Here is an 18,323-nt window from a genome sequence, read left to right on the forward strand (position 1 = left end):
TAAATAGGTTTTAAGGGCGCTGTCACTGTCTTTGTATAATATTGAATTTGTGGTAAAACATGGCATTCTACAAACACCTTACAGAGATTAACTTTGAAATATGTGAAGCACTAAGTAATTATATTAACAGTTAGAATATTGTCATATTAAACGCAGCTGGTTAATATTCAAGCCATTTAAAATTATGTCGATTTTATTTCAATATAAACTATGATCATGGCAGTGTATATACATCCCTTAATACGCACGCACAATTAAGTTGCTGTCTATTGATTATATGATCCGCGTAATAGCACGTGTATTTATAACTGTGACATTTTGTCTACAAAAGTTTGTGGATTTAATAGATATGTAACGATTATATGCAGAAAATGTGTATGTTCACCCAAATCTATATGTATCCATTTAAATCGACTTTTTTATATGAAATAATATGGTTTTAACATACGGTGTCAGCGACTTCCCCAGTTTAAAATTGAGCACCTGCATATGTCAGATGCTAGCGAGATGTCTGTGCATGCACGCATGTGGAACGAAAAGTTGAAAGCTGAAGAGAACATTTTCTGAATAAAATATGTGAGAAAAAATTAAGTATTATATCTTCATTTGTATTAAATGTCATGCAAATTTATTTATATCAGTTAGTTTTAATGCATTTTTTGCGTGGCACACATGACTTTTTTTGTGAGATTCTTGCATAAAACACAATAAAAATGCGGACTTTTTCAGCAGTTTACGTATAATTACACCTTTGCACGTTGTGGCATAGTTTTCCCTTATTGTCATTATCATTGATGGGTGCAGCGATGTCAATATATTACAGAAAGACGTTGCATATTTATTTTCTATAAACATACTTTCACGTGAAGGTCTAGTTTTACCGGGCAACACAGGGAAAACGCCCCCCTCCGTGTGGCCACAAAGCATAAGTGCCTTAAATATGAACTTTAAAAAAACAGGCCCCTCACCTTTTCTGCATCACTTACCCATCACATACTCTAAAACACGTAACGATGCTGGTTTAAGAGGTAGAAGAGGAAGCATAAGTGCATCAAACTGATCTTTTCGCCTTCAAAGCTGGCTACGGCGGGTGGGGGAGACTAGGGATCTACATGTTCGAAAATGAAACCAAGTCATTCGAATGGCGCAATCACAATGGTGCTGTTTTAACACTGAAGCTATTATGGTTGTTGGATGCGTCGACATTTGTTTGTGCCACTTGAAGATTATTAACCGTATCTGTCTTATTAAATTTGATGGGAACCCACAAAGGCATTGACACAATTAAACCACCTGTCTCAATTGGCAAAACTAATACATTTTAAGTAGCAAGTCATCGATTACTCAGTTATATCTTTGAAGCAAACCTCTATTTTGTGTATGATATTTGTCTAGATATTTAGAATGATGCAGTTGGTTCTGTCAAATATTGAATTTATGTGTGTGTGTGTGTGTGTGTGTATATATATATATATATATATATATATATATATATATATATATATATATATATATATATATATATATATATATACCATATGTGGTTTTGCTTCTTGGTGTATGTACATGGCTTGCCGTTTTGTTCTTTCAGGGCAATACTGTCGGACACATGTTGCCTGATGTATGCTTAAACTTTATAAGTATTACAAATGCGACAGTCACAGGCATGGAGTAATTCAATTTGGATATATTTCGTGTGTGTGTTTTTTAGATACGATAAATGAAACACAAGATGCAGATGATCGGGTGTTTTGAAGCATCTATGGCACACAAGCTTAAGTTTCATTGAAATCTGGTAAGTAGTTAATGAGAAACATTCAAGACCCAACATCAGGGCGGAATAACGGAGGGCAAGCAGAGCATACTCCACGACTTAGAAAATAATTTGGTGAGCATAGCAATGCTCATATAGTTGAATAACAATCAAAGTACTTTCGCTGTAACTTGAGTGCATTTTTCGTATAAATGTAATACTTATATATACCCGGTACATACAATATCAACCAGATGCATGCGTTTTAGGTTGGTTGGTTTTGCGGATCACGGCTTTAACAAGACACATGAAGGATTTATGAACGCGTTCTGTGTTGCATCATTCTTTCTTGAAACAAGAACTTAAGGACGAATGAATGAATAAATAAGTTTGTATGTAATATGGTTGAATAAATAAATAAAATCAAACTAAATAAATTAATAAAATCAATATAATAAATATATGACGGTTTATTGGATGCATCATTTGCCATGACTGATCGAATTGTAACCCCATCCCCAAGACCCCAGGAATGTCTTGATTCAGGCCTGACATAAATATAGATAAAATTGTACATGTTCAACGAGTTCACACAGTGTAACCTTCAACTTAGTTTCAAATACAGACATATTTTCAGTCAATATTTTGCACTTCAAATAAATATAAAACGTTAACATGTTTTCAAATATTTATTAAGATACAGTTTTCCCGCTCCGACATATGCCCCCCCCCCCACACACACACACGGCTTTATTGAGCTTTCTGAAAAATAAAAATGCTATTTAAGAGACTTGCTTACAATTCATTGAAAAAACAGTATATGTATTATTTTCAAACAAGCAAAATATCACTCCCGGATAAAAAATTAAATGTCGGTTTGTTTATGGGTATCCTTTAATCGAAATGACGTAAAATTATGTATCTTGATCAGAATCTGGATGCATACGTTCTGGATTTTACTCGACGGAGCGGAGTGCGCGCTTTAACACTATTGATATTTAGATACAATGTCTTTGAATATATCTATTGTTGACGAGGTCACAATATCGTCACTTCGTTTGTCCGAATCAATCACAGTTTTAAAAAAATGAATTTTTAAAGTTGACAGTTTTTGCTGGAATTATTTCAAAGCAATTATAATTATTGTTCACTATGTTACACACTGTGTTTTGATGGATATACCCTCGTATTTCTTAGCCTGTATAGTATGTTTAGGCCTTAGTGGCTTAAGGTAGCGCCAATGGAAATGGCCGGTACGTGTCCTTTCACCACCTTGTACAAGAGCGTCAGCCTGTGGGCTCGTCGTCAGTCTTGAAGTGGTGGGAGTCCCAATTTGTGAAGCATTTCTGTTACACAACTAGGCTGTCTGGAGCGGTAGTCTCTGGTGATGAACCTTGCGGCAGATCGCTGGACACCCTCTAGGCGGTCAATGTCTGTTTGGTGAAATGGATCCCATACAACACTGCACTAGTTTGGAACGGGCAAGTGCTAGGTAGGCATTTTGCGGCGGTCTAAAGGGAAGTGACTGAGGTTCCTTCTGAGAAATCCAAGAGTAGAGTTAGCTCTCATTGTTATATTGGTGATGTAGGTTTCCCATTCCATGTCTTATGATAAATTAATACCAAAGTAGGGGTTTTCTTGTACTCTTTGGAGGATATCTTTGTTAATATTATAGAAGAAGCTATATTTGTGTTTTGAACTTAGAAGATAACATTTCTTTGCGTTGAATTCCATTCCCCATTCGTTGGTCCCTTTCGGAAGGTTATCTAGGCCATTTTGTATTATTGCATTTTGTTTAAGTGACTTTAGAAGACAATCATCTGCAAAAGTGGGATCTGTGACTTCACCCTTTCTGGTGGGTCGTTAATGTGGCACAAAAATAGCAACGGTCCTAGCACTGTCCCTTCAGTAACTCCGGAGCCCACAGATACTTTATGTGATTTCTCCCCGTAAACAACCACACTTCTCTGCGAATGAGGAAGTTTGAGATCTAGAAGAGGAGGTAACCTCGGATTCCGTAGTTCTCGAGTGTCATTAGCAAGCGTTGGTGTGGGACTGTGTCGAATGCCTTATTGAAGTCCATGATGATGGTATCGACTTGGTTGTTTTGGTCATAAAAGTTATGAAGATCATGGGTTGTTACAACTAGTTGGGTTTCACAGGAATATCATGAGCGAAAGCCGTGATTCAGGAAGGTGAGAACTCTGTGTTGTCAAGATGGTTTAGCAGATGGTCACAGATGATATACTCGAGGAGTTTGGAGATGACGCTAGTATATATAATTAAGGGATACAGGGCGGTAATTTTCCGCTGCGTGACGGTCTCTCTTCTTGTAAAGTGGTGCTATGTTGGCATCTCTCCGATCTTTCGGCAGTTCTCCAGTGTTGATTGATCGCTGGAAGATAGCGGTAATAGCTGGGGCTCCGCAGCACAGGTCTGGCGGACTTTGTTGGGTACTTCGTCAGGACCTACAGCTTTGTTGACCTTGATGTTTTTTAGGAGTTTGTCTACGCCTTCTTGACCAATCACAAGTTCAGGGATGTTTTCTGTTACATTGCCTGAGAGTACTGGTGTCTGTTTTGAGCCATCATCCTTGGTGAAAACTGATTGAAACTGGTTTACTAAGATCTCAGCTCTGCCTTTGGAGTCTGTCACTAGGTGACCATTGGGGCGTAGAGGTGAAATACCGATGTGGACTTAGGCGGTTTTTATCCATAATTTGGAAAATATTGTATTTCTAAGATTGCATTTAATCTTCAATTGAATTAATTAAATTCAAATCCTCATCGGGGTAGTGGAAGTGTGTTCGCTTTTGCTCCAAATGGTTCCGGGTAAGGTACACTTTTTATTTATTCTTTGTCTTGCTGATATTATTATTTTAGAATTCCGGACGTTCCCCCCCACCCCCCCCCCCACCCCCAAAAGACGTTTCCTCCCCAGACGTTTCCCCCGTAAGACGTTTTCTCCCCAGACGTTCCCCCGCCCCCTATTTTAGTTTTAGTGCTGACGTTTCTCCCCATCCCTTCAATAAATTTATAATTGTTTGGTTGAAGTATATATACTCTTGATTTATTATCAAATGATTATTTTGTTTATGAAATCTTTAATTAACTTTATATATGAAGCAGCTTTTTTTTGCTTCAGAATTCTTTTTTTCACTGTTTAAGGAATGCATGTAAATCATTAGTAAGTGCCAGCCATTATTTTAAACTACTCCAAATATAGCTACATGAGTAAATACATGTAATGCCATGATCAAAATACAAACATATGTGCAAAAACCCGTTAACATGCATAAATGATAAAGTATTGTTTTGCGTTCACTTAAAACCTACTGTATATAAAAAGAAATTCAAGTTTGATACGTTTTCATTATATTGTATCTTTTAGCAAATCCGTAGGATCGGGCATCTTCAATAACGGTTAAGAGAAACACTTCTTCTGGTATACGAAAACCATACACGTTCAGGATGAGGTTGCACAATGTGTATGAAATATCAGTGACATTGCCCTCACATACACAATTGCCAAACAAACAGGGTGTCATTGTATTCAATATAGATATGACACAAATAACGGTACCAATAGATATTACACGTCAATCAAATGAGGATTGATACAATAAATATTGTTTACAAAGATATTGTATACGGATGAAGGATTCTTATTAGAAATCAGATATTATGATGAAATTAGTTACCATATGTATGCGTTTAAAAATTTAAATCTCAAGTTTTTAATATATTACGGGAACTATTTTACGTTTGCTTCAAACACGAGTCGAGAAGGCCACAGGTACAAACGGTCTATGGACGCTTAATTTCCGGTTAACGTTAGCAGAAGGATATGATTTCCGTTAGCGAATTTGTAAAAATATAAAATAAATGTGTATAAATTATACTCAGACGTTAAACGTTTTTTTTCCGAGCGAGTATCATACGTTGTCAAGTATAAGGCGTGTGGATGAGTGCAACTATACACTACGGAGCATGTAACAAATATGTGGTGCTATATTATTCGATAGCGCGCAATATTATTGTGAATAAATTCTACTGAGATATGCAACATTGTTTTTCTTTGAGCGAGAGTCAACCTTTGTCAAGTTAAAGGTATGTGAAGGAGCTATACAATGCGCTTCAGAGCAAAAACAACACATGCGCCACGTCTATTTGGAGTTATATGTGCCGAAACCATGAATCGTGCACTTTTTGGAAATAATTGAACAGCGTTTATGGCAATATATGTGTATAAATTATACTAAAACGCGCAACGTTGTCTGTCCCCGAGCGGGTATAATCCATTGTCAAGTCTGAGGCATGTGATTGAGTGCAACAATACACAACGGGGCATTAGCAGAATATGGGCAACATCTTTTGGTGTTATATTTTCCGATAGCGCAATGTGCAATATCTAGTTGGAGTTACATGACCAACGATGTGCAACGATGTCTTACCCTCTGCCAGTATTTACCACTGAAAAGTTAAAGGCTTGTAAATAACTCACACAACACGCCTCGGCGCAAAAACAACGCACGTGTAATATCTATTTGGAGTACTATTTTCAATTGCACGGGTGAAAGGCACATAATGTGCATAATCTAGTTGGGATTTCCTAACCAGGGTGTATCGGACATATGCTAGGCGTGTGATTCCGTAAAATATTTCATTTCGGACCATTCACACCACCTGTGCTCTATCGGATTGGACTTGATTGTTTCCATAGTACAGAAAGTGCTATATCTATTTTGAGTTCTATTTATCCTCAAACGCGCAACGGTGTCTGTCCACGAGCGGGTATAAACCATCGTGCAGTCTGAGGCATGTGAATAAGTGCAACAATACGCTGCGGGGCATTAACAGAATATGGGCAGCATCTTTTTTGGTGTTATATGTTGCGGTATATATAGCGCGCAATGTGCAATATCTAGTTGGAATTACATGACCATGGTGCAAAGGCAATGCATATGTACACATTTTGCTTCGATGTCCAACGATGTCTTGCTCTCTGCCAGTATTTACCACTGTAAAGTTAAAGGCTTGTAAATAACTCACACAACACGCCTCGGTGCAAAAACAACGCACGTGTTATATCTATTTGGAGTACTATTTTCAATTGCACGGGTGAATGGCACAGAATGTGCATAATCTAGTTGGGATTTCCTGACCAGGGTGTATCGGACATATGCTAGGCGTGTGATTCCGTAAAATATTTCATTTCGGACCATTCACACCACCTGTGCTCTATCGGATTGGACTTGATTTTTTCCATAGTACAGAAAGTGCTATATCTATTTTGAGTTCTATTTATCCTCAAACGCGCAACGGTGTCTGTCCACGAGCGGGTATAAACCATCATGCAGTCTGAGGCATGTGAATGAGTGCAACAATACGCTGCGGGGCATTAACAGAATATGGGCAACATCTTTTTGGTGTTATATGTTGCGATATATATAGCGCGCAATGTGCAATATCTAGTTGGAATTATATAACCATGGTGCAAAGGCAATGCATATGTACATATTTTGCTTCGATGTCCAACGATGTCTTGCTCTCTGCCAGTATTTACCACTGTAAAGTTAAAGGCTTGTAAATAACTCACACAACACGCCTTGGCACAAAAACAACGCACGTGTAATATCTATTTGGAGTACTATTTTCAATTGCACGGGTGAATGGCACAGAATGTGCATAATCTAGTTGGGATTTCCTGACCAGGGTGTATCGGACATATGCTAGGCGTGTGATTCCGTAAAATATTTCATTTCGGACCATTCACATCACCTGTGCTCTATCGGATTGGACTTGATTGTTTCCATAGTACAGAAAGTGCTATATCTGTTTTGAGTTCTATTTATCCTCAAACGCGCAACGGTGTCTGTCCACGAGCGGGTATAAACCATCAGGCAGTCTGAGGCATGTGAATAAGTGCAACAATACGCTGCGGGGCATTAACAGAATATGGGCAGCATCTTTTTTGGTGTTATATGTTGCGATATATATAGCGCGCAATGTGCAATATCTAGTTGGAATTACATGACCATGGTGCAAAGGCAATGCATATGTACACATTTTGCTTCGATGTCCAACGATGTCTTGCTCTCTGCCAGTATTTACCACTGTTAAGTTAAAGGCTTGTAAATAACTCACACAACACGCCTCGGTGCAAAAACAACGCACGTGTAATATCTATTTGGAGTACTATTTTCAATTGCACGGGTGAATGGCACAGAATGTGCATAATCTAGTTGGGATTTCCTGACCAGGGTGTATCGGACATATGCTAGGCGTGTGATTCCGTAAAATATTTCATTTCGGACCATTCACATCACCTGTGCTCTATCGGATTGGACTTGATTTTTTCCATAGTACAGAAAGTGCTATATCTATTTTGAGTTCTATTTATCCTCAAACGCGCAACGGTGTCTGTCCACGAGCGGGTATAAACCATCATGCAGTCTGAGGCATGTGAATGAGTGCAACAATACGCTGCGGGGCATTAACAGAATATGGGCAACATCTTTTTGGTGTTATATGTTGCGGTATATATAGCGCGCAATGTGCAATATCTAGTTGGAATTATATAACCATGGTGCAAAGGCAATGCATATGTACATATTTTGCTTCGATGTCCAACGATGTCTTGCTCTCTGCCAGTATTTACCACTGTAAAGTTAAAGGCTTGTAAATAACTCACACAACACGCCTTGGCGCATAAACAACGCACGTGTAATATCTATTTGGAGTACTATTTTCAATTGCACGGGTGAATGGCACAGAATGTGCATAATCTAGTTGGGATTTCCTGACCAGGGTGTATCGGACATATGCTAGGCGTGTGATTCCGTAAAATATTTCATTTCGGACCATTCACACCACCTGTGCTCTATCGGATTGGACTTGATTTTTTCCATAGTACAGAAAGTGCTATATCTATTTTGGGTTCTATTTATCCTCAAACGCGCAACGGTGTCTGTCCACGAGCGGGTATAAACCATCGTGCAGTCTGAGGCATGTGAATGAGTGCAACAATACGCTGCGGGGCATTAACAGAATATGGGCAACATCTTTTTGGTGTTATATGTTGCGATATATATAGCGCGCAATGTGCAATATGTAGTTGGAATTATATAACCATGGTGCAAAGGCAATGCATATGTACATATTTTGCTTCGATGTCCAACGATGTCTTGCTCTCTGCCAGTATTTACCACTGTAAAGTTAAAGGCTTGTAAATAACTCACACAACACGCCTTGGCGCAAAAACAACGCACGTGTAATATCTATTTGGAGTACTATTTTCAATTGCACGGGTGAATGGCACAGAATGTGCATAATCTAGTTGGGATTTCCTGACCAGGGTGTATCGGACATATGCTAGGCGTGTGATTCCGTAAAATATTTCCTTTCGGACCATTCACATCACCTGTGCTCTATCGGATTGGACTTGATTGTTTCCATAGTAAAGAAAGTGCTATATCTGTTTTGAGTTCTATTTATCCTCAAACGCGCAACGGTGTCTGTCCACGAGCGGGTATAAACCATTGTGCAGTCTGAGGCATGTGAATAAGTGCAACAATACGCTGCGGGGCATTAACAGAATATGGGCAGCATCTTTTTTGGTGTTATATGTTGCGGTATATATAGCGCGCAACGTGCAATATCTAGTTGGAATTACATGACCATGGTGCAAAGGCAATGCATATGTACACATTTTGCTTCGATGTCCAACGTTGTCTTGCTCTCTGCCAGTATTTACCACTGTTAAGTTAAAGGCTTTTAAATAACTCACACAACACGCCTCGGTGCAAAAACAACGCACGTGTTATATCTATTTGGAGTACTATTTTCAATTGCACGGGTGAATGGCACAGAATGTGCATAATCTAGTTGGGATTTCCTGACCAGGGTGTATCGGACATATGCTAGGCGTGTGATTCCGTAAAATATTTCATTTCGGACCATTCACACCACCTGTGCTCTATCGGATTGGACTTGATTTTTTCCATAGTACAGAAAGTGCTATATCTATTTTGAGTTCTATTTATCCTCAAACGCGCAACGGTGTCTGTCCACGAGCGGGTATAAACCATCGTGCAGTCTGAGGCATGTGAATAAGTGCAACAATACGCTGCGGGGCATTAACAGAATATGGGCAGCATCTTTTTTGGTGTTATATGTTGCGGTATATATAGCGCGCAATGTGCAATATCTAGTTGGAATTACATGACCATGGTGCAAAGGCAATGCATATGCACACATTTTGCTTCGATGTCCAACGATGTCTTGCTCTCTGCCAGTATTTACCACTGTTAAGTTAAAGGCTTGTAAATAACTCACACAACACGCCTCGGCGCAAAAACAACGCACGTGTAATATCTATTTGGAGTACTATTTTCAATTGCACGGGTGAATGGCACAGAATGTGCATAATCTAGTTGGGATTTCCTGACCAGGGTGTATCGGACATATGCTAGGCGTGTGATTCCGTAAAATATTTCATTTCGGACCATTCACACCACCTGTGCTCTATCGGATTGGACTTGATTTTTTCCAGAGTACAGAAAGTGCTATATCTATTTTGAGTTCTATTTATCCTCAAACGCGCAACGGTGTCTGTCCACGAGCGGGTATAAACCATCATGCAGTCTGAGGCATGTGAATGAGTGCAACAATACGCTGCGGGGCATTAACAGAATATGGGCAACATCTTTTTGGTGTTATATGTTGCGATATATATAGCGCGCAATGTACAATATCTAGTTGGAATTATATAACCATGGTGCAAAGGCAATGCATATGTACATATTTTGCTTCGATGTCCAACGTTGTCTTGCTCTCTGCCAGTATTTACCACTGTTAAGTTAAAGGCTTGTAAATAACTCACACAACACGCCTCGATGCAAAAACAACGCACGTGTTATATCTATTTGGAGTACTATTTTCAATTGCACGGGTGAATGGCACAGAATGTGCATAATCTAGTTGGGATTTCCTGAACAGGGTGTATCGGACATATGCTAGGCGTGTGATTCCGTAAAATATTTCATTTCGGACCATTCACACCACCTGTGCTCTATCGGATTGGACTTGATTGTTTCCATAGTACAGAAAGTGCTATTTCTATTTTGAGTTCTATTTATCCTCAAACGCGCAACGGTGTCTGTCCACGAGCGGGTATAAACCATCATGCAGTCTGAGGCATGTGAATGAGTGCAACAATACGCTGCGGGGCATTAACAGAATATGGGCAACATCTTTTTGGTGTTATATGTTGCGATATATATAGCGCGCAATGTGCAATATCTGGTTGGAATTACATGACCATGGTGCAAAGGCAATGCATATGCACACATTTTGCTTCGATGTCCAACGATGTCTTGCTCTCTGCCAGTATTTACCACTGTTAAGTTAAAGGCTTGTAAATAACTCACACAACACGCCTCGGTGCAAAAACAACGCACGTGTAATATCTATTTGGAGTACTATTTTCAATTGCACGGGTGAATGGCACAGAATGTGCATAATCTAGTTGGGATTTCCTGAACAGGGTGTATCGGACATATGCTAGGCGTGTGATTCCGTAAAATATTTCATTTCGGACCATTCACACCACCTGTGCTCTATCGGATTGGACTTGATTGTTTCCATAGTACAGAAAGTGCTATTTCTATTTTGAGTTCTATTTATCCTCAAACGCGCAACGGTGTCTGTCCACGAGCGGGTATAAACCATCATGCAGTCTGAGGCATGTGAATAAGTGCAACAATACGCTGCGGGGCATTAACAGAATATGGGCAACATCTTTTTGGTGTTATATGTTGCGATATATATAGCGCGCAATGTGCAATATCTGGTTGGAATTACATGACCATGGTGCAAAGGCAATGCATATGCACACATTTTGCTTCGATGTCCAACGATGTCTTGCTCTCTGCCAGTATTTACCACTGTTAAGTTAAAGGCTTGTAAATAACTCACACAACACGCCTCGGTGCAAAAACAACGCACGTGTAATATCTATTTGGAGTACTATTTTCAATTGCACGGGTGAATGGCACAGAATGTGCATAATCTAGTTGGGATTTCCTGACCAGGGTGTATCGGACATATGCTAGGCTCACCAGATTCGCTGAGTACTTTTGAGAATCTCGCCACGCAATAATCATTACTGTCAAAGCTATTACAATCGATATCATCGATAATACTGTTTAACATATGTGAATTTGAGATTAATTTTTGTCGAAATTCGTCACGATTCTGATCCAACCAACTAATACGTGTTGTACTAGATTAATTATACACTTCTCGATAATGCAGTATTACACTTGATATTAAATAGCAGTGGACCATGATCTGACCATACTGAATAAGAGTCAACGTTAAAACGTGTTATAAGATTAAAGTTTTCTTCACGTGGTAACACGTATTCAATGACACTAGAACCACGTGGATCCGTGATCTTAAAAGCTCCTAAACTATCTTTGTTTAACCTACCGTTAGCTATCCTCGATGAGAGCGATATGCACATGTCAAGCTTCTAACCAAAACAATTAGTTTTTGATTCCATTGAATTCCGGGTAAGTTGAGAGTCACTTGCGTAAGACTGGTCATTTATGGGATTAATTGTGAGGTCCCAAACAATAAAATCTCGCTTATTTCCTACTCGAGCGTTCCAATCGCCGGCTAAAAAAACTTTGCCATTTGTTTGAAATTGATTTATATTTTTTGTGAAATATCAAATAAATTAACATTTCAAATATTATTAATAGGGAATAGCTAATGTCAGATGTACACACTAGCCAGGGAAATATCGTCCGTTAAACTAAAAAAATACCTTATCTAATTTAAACCACGCAATAGCATCATGATAACTTTTTACAAAAGAAATTCCCTCGCAAAGGATTGCTAAACATTAATTGCTATTCCGCCACTACATTGTTTAGATTTTTTATTCTGAAATTCCCTGTTAAAAAGTTAACATTCATGACCAACGATGTCATAAGAAGAATAGTTATTTGGCCATGTTTCAAACAATAAAATAATCATAAAATTTACGAATATAGTTTACAAAGTCGTCATCACTAAGTTAAATATTTGTAAGTTCTTGAACGTTCGAAGAGAGTAATTTTATGTTAGCCTCCGGAAGCCCCTACTTGGTGCTACCGCTGCTACCGCTGCTATTATTCGTTGTTGCGCTGTCAGGCCGCACCGGAACACCGTCTATGCACAGGGTGTCATAGCTGAGACAAGCATCTCTTGCCATCAGCGCGAGCTTTCCGTAAGGCAGGCATTAAGCTTCTGCGTCGGTCGGCAACGTCCTTTGGAAACTGTTCACTCACATAGTAATTGGTTTCCCTAAGGTTCCGGCTAGATTTTCGCACGTTTTCTCGGTCATTGACTAGTGAGAGTTTGGCGCCAATTGAACGTGGATGTGATCGGTTCCCGCCAATACGATGTACTCGCTCAAAACCAGGTATGTATATATACTAATATACATACCTGCTCAAATAATTTTTGTAGGTTTTCAGTCATAAAAGAACGAAGTATTCGTTAAGTATCGTCGGGTGTTTCAGACGGACGGTAACTTATGCCGATGACTATTAAATTGTTCCGCATTGATGCGCCTGCATGTAATTTTAAGGACTGCGTGAATTCTGATTTGTTGTTATTTTGGAATGGCGCTCTGTGATTCTGCCACTGCGAGTTTAAGCAGCGAAACGTTGTCCGCGATCTTATGCAGCTTTTCAGTCAGAATTGTGTTGGTGTCTGGTACAACATTCCAAAGTTTGCACAGATCTGACTCTACACCATTTACTTTTTTCTCAAGTTTCTCTAATGTTTCTTACTTTTTGTTTATGACCGAAAATTAAATGTTCATCGCCTTTTCCATGGATACTATGAAACTCTTATTACAGAGTTGGTGGGTGGCTGACCTGTGATATGATGCGTCTCTCTGTTCCATTTCCGGCCTCTCCTGCACTTGGTGCGAACACCGAGTTATCCATGACAGGGTCACTGAAAAACACGGAATGAGCACCATGGATAGCATCACTCACTTTGCAATTAACACTGCCTATTTCCCTCACTACACTCTTTGTTGACTCATTCGACCCACCAGAAATACCCTTGTTTTTGGCAATACCCTTGTTTTGGGCAGCTATCTTCTGTTCATTTTTAGTTGGTCGCGTTAGCGGCCGAATGAATTTACAGACCATGTTTTGCAATCAGTATGTGCTTGGAAGCCTAAGCTACGCTAACGCTAAGAAGCGCAACTCACTATGCTAGGAACGATTACAGCTGCCTATCTGCACTGCAGACGACATATGCTAAGGAGCGTCTGTTCTACTAAACTGCAGTGACTGTATTTACCAGCTTGTAAGATGTAATTGGCCAGTCTAGTGGTTACCATTGAAATCTGTACATATCGGCTGCTTTCAGGGAAAACGGTGCTTAATGCATGTAAAACAAGATTAGCCTGTGCACACTGATGAGCCTGTGGAATGCGCACAAGCTAATCAAGGACGACAACAGCGAACTATTTCAGTGCCTTCGGCGCTTTGATTTGGTCCATTGCTACTACTAGAGTTGTTACTACTGTTTTTACGTTTTTGTGCTTTTCCCATGGACTGTTCTGTAAAATAAGCTGATAATTGCAATACGCTTGTTTGAATCTAGAGGTGTGTAAGTGTAAAAATTATACGCAATGTGCGACGTTGCCTCTCCCAGGGCGAGTATGATGATTCGTGAATGAGTGCGATCAGAAAATACAACATATCACAATTAATTACATTAAGATGAAAAAAAAACGATACACGGATGCCTGGCACCGTAACATAAGTAATTTGAAAATCAAGTTAAGAATGACGATATCACTGCGTGAACCAAAAACATTGTAATAATTTTTTTTCATTGAATTGTCAACGTTATAAAAATACTTTTTTTATCTTGATATCAGCACCTCGATTATCACATGCGACACACAATACTACTGTGGTTGTTATTTATATCAAGGAGGATTAAAATACGACCATGTATAGCGACGCTATATGGTGGACAAAAACCACTTTGATGATGACATTTAATTTTACATCGATTTTTGTCAAAGTTCAAAAGCAACGTTTATCTGTATCATCATGCGTCTTTCACGAGACATATTATTCACTTGTGGGTATTACTCTCGCCAAGTATTATTAAAATCCCGACCATGTATGGTGTTGTTATTTTGCGGACATGAACCCCGGTGTTGATTCGGACTTATTAGTTATGTTTGTCACAGTGCAAAAACACCATTGGACCTTGATCTTCAGGACTTGACAGAACAGAACAGAACAGTTAATGGAGTAAATCAAGGCCTCCGGCCTATAATACATAGCATAATGACATAATGCAATACAATTTAAGAGTTGTGCCCATGATATATAACACAATAACATCAAAATTAATTATAGTTTCAAAAGTTGTGTAATTTTAAATTTCAAAAGTCGAATGGCATTGTGTATAGTGAAGTTATTTAGCGTTCACGAACAACTGAAAAACTTAGTATTTTATATTGTTTTTTGTGAAAGTTCAATAGCACCGTTTGAGCTTCACATCAGCATCTTGAGCCTTTTGCGCATCACATCATACTTGTGGCTATTAGTTATGACAAGTATTATAAAAATCCAAACATGTTTAGCAAAGTTATTTAGTGGAAACAAGACACTGTGATGATCACATTGTTACATTGTGTTTTTTTTGTCAAAGTTCCAAAGCACCTTTTTACCTTGACCTTGACATCAGCATCTCGAGTCTTTCACGTGACATATCAAACGACATGTATTGTGTTTTTTTCTTATGCCAATTGTCATTAAAATGGACCATGCACGGCAAAATGATTTATTGGACACCAAACACCGTCATAATTAGGTATTTACATTGATTATTGTCAAAGTTATATAGCACCGTTTGACCTTGACATCTGGCTGTTGAGTATTTCACATATACTCTTGTGGTTAATACTCATGCCAAGTAATATTTTAATCCGACCATACATAGCAAAATAATTGAGCGGACACGAAACCTTTGCATTTTTTAGAACATAGTTTATTAAACAATCCATCCAGAAAGCCAAAAGCCCAAGTGGACAAATCAAGCATACATGATACAGTGTTTCCACAATACACAGTTTATGATTATACAAAATAAAGTTATGCAAAGAAATAAAATCGTTTGGTTACAACGGTGCCTACATGAATTATTATACATTATGAGTTATTATACATTACACTAGAACATAAATAATTATCGAAAGTATACATGTAATTAAATATATCCTAAGTGCGTCAGAGTGTATGAGGCTAATAAACTCAATTTAATGCAATATACAAACAAGGGCTGTTTGTAAAACATGCATGCCCCCCATATGGGCTGTCCGTTGTAGTGGCAGCCATTGTGTGTATACGATTTTTGTCACCGTGACCTTGACCTTTGACCTAAAAATCAATAGGGGTCATCTGCGAGTCACGATCAATGTACCTATGAAGTGTCATGATCCTAGGCAAAAGCGTACTTGAGTTATCATCCGAAAATCATTTTACTATTTCGGGTCACCGTGACCTTGACCTTTGACCTAGTGACCTCAAAATCAATAGGGGTCATCTGCAAGTCATGATCAATCTACCCATGAAGTTTCATGATCCTAGGCTTATGCGTTTTTGAGTTATCATTCAAAAACCATTTTACTATTTCGGGTCACCGTGACCTTGACCTTTGACCTAGTGACCTCAAAATCATTAGGGGTCATCTGCAAGTCATGATCAATCTACCCATGAAGTTTCATGATCCTAGGCCCAAGCGTTCTTGAGTTATCGTCTGACAACCACCTGGTGGACGGACCGACCGACAGACCGACATGAGCAAAGCAATATACCCCCTCTTCTTCGAAGGGGGGCATAAATATACTGTAATTTACATTTATTAGGTCTCCATAAGCAAGATGTACTAATAAAAACACTTTGTACTAATCAGAATTAACATAGTCGGTTTTATTATGAATATTCGTATGTTACTAGTACATTTATATATACATCATATGTTTAAGGGTAGTAGAACAGTTTGTGATAGTAACAGGCTTGTAAAAGACTTGTTGACAGATCTTCTAAAATAAAAGTCAATTAAAACACATGCATGTAATAATAGCATAAACGTCAGCCCTTACAGTCTACCTATACGAAACGGAAATATAGGCAACCCAAAGGCTCTGGAAACAATGAACTTTGTTAAATGGATGTTATAAATCAGTTCAATTATCTAAATAAACAAACACAACAAAATGCACTGAAAAGACAACGTTTGATATTAATTTATATTCAATATCATTGTATAAACCCTATACAGGTCACCTACGAAATTAACATATACATGGTCCAAAAGTCATGTTGAATGCTATATAAACAATAGTATTTATCAGTACGTTTGATAAGTCTTACATATTGTTTATTGCTTATTAAACAACACACCCAGAAGGCCAAAAGCCCAAGTGGACTAAGTAAGCATACAGTGTTTACAACATAAATAATACATGAATTTACAAAAAAGAAAAAAAAAACGTTTCATTGCAACAATTCATACATGTTTCATTAAAAAGGGCTGTTTGTAAAACATGCATGCCCCCCATATGGGCTCTACGTTGTAGTGACAGCCATTGTGTGAATATGTTTTATGTCACAGTGACCTTTGACCTTGTGACCTGAAAATCAATAGGGGTCATCTGCGAGTCCTGATCAATCTACCTATCAAGTTTCATGATCCTAGGCATAAGCGTTCTTCAGTTATCATCCGGAAACCATGTTACTATTTCGGGTCACCGTGACCTTGACCTTTGACCTAGTGACCTGAAAATCAATAGGGGTCATCTGCGAGTCATGATCAATGTACCTATGAAGTTTCATGATCCTAGGCATAAGCGTTCTTGAGATATCCGGAAACCATTTTACTATTTCGGGTCACCATGACCTTGACCTTTGACCTAGTGACCTGAAAATCAATAGGGGTCATCTGCGAGTCATGATCAATGTTCCTATGAAGTTTCATGATCCTAGGCCCAAGCATTATTGAGTTATCATCCGGAAACCACCTGGTATACGGACCGACCGACAGACATAATAGTTGTAAATCAGTGCATAACAGTTCTAAAAATGCAGCCATATTGTCGTAAAATACATCTAGGAACAGACACGATACTATAATATAACCTTCATTAAAAAGATAATAATGGCAATTGATTAAATACATTCAAATACAGTTTTGACAGTCCATTAAAGGCGACCGTTAAAACACAAAGACAGATTAAAAAACACGTGAATAAAAACACGTTACATATGCGGTACTATCCCAACAATTAATATGCAGTACATAATAAATGCAATTAAAGTTACAACAAGATATATACCGCACAAAACATTTCAGAATAAATCAAATTGATGACACATGTATTATGCGTTCGAACCTTAAAAGAGTGATAAATATAACAGCTTAATTTTTTTATTAATAGTTCATTATTTGATGTTATTAGCTCGATAAATTTGTACATG

The 18,323-nt window shown here is 38.4% G+C and overlaps 1 protein-coding gene across 2 annotated transcripts in view; it reads right to left on the reverse strand.

Moving 5' to 3' along the window:
- Nucleotides 1-18,323, reverse strand: part of LOC127879882 (uncharacterized) — a 232,349-nt gene that overhangs the window by 69,612 nt on the left and 144,414 nt on the right. The gene's annotated exons all lie outside the window — the stretch shown is intronic.

This window comes from Dreissena polymorpha, chromosome 4 (assembly GCF_020536995.1).
Source record: "Dreissena polymorpha isolate Duluth1 chromosome 4, UMN_Dpol_1.0, whole genome shotgun sequence".
NCBI classification, from domain to species: Eukaryota; Metazoa; Mollusca; class Bivalvia; order Myida; family Dreissenidae; genus Dreissena; species Dreissena polymorpha.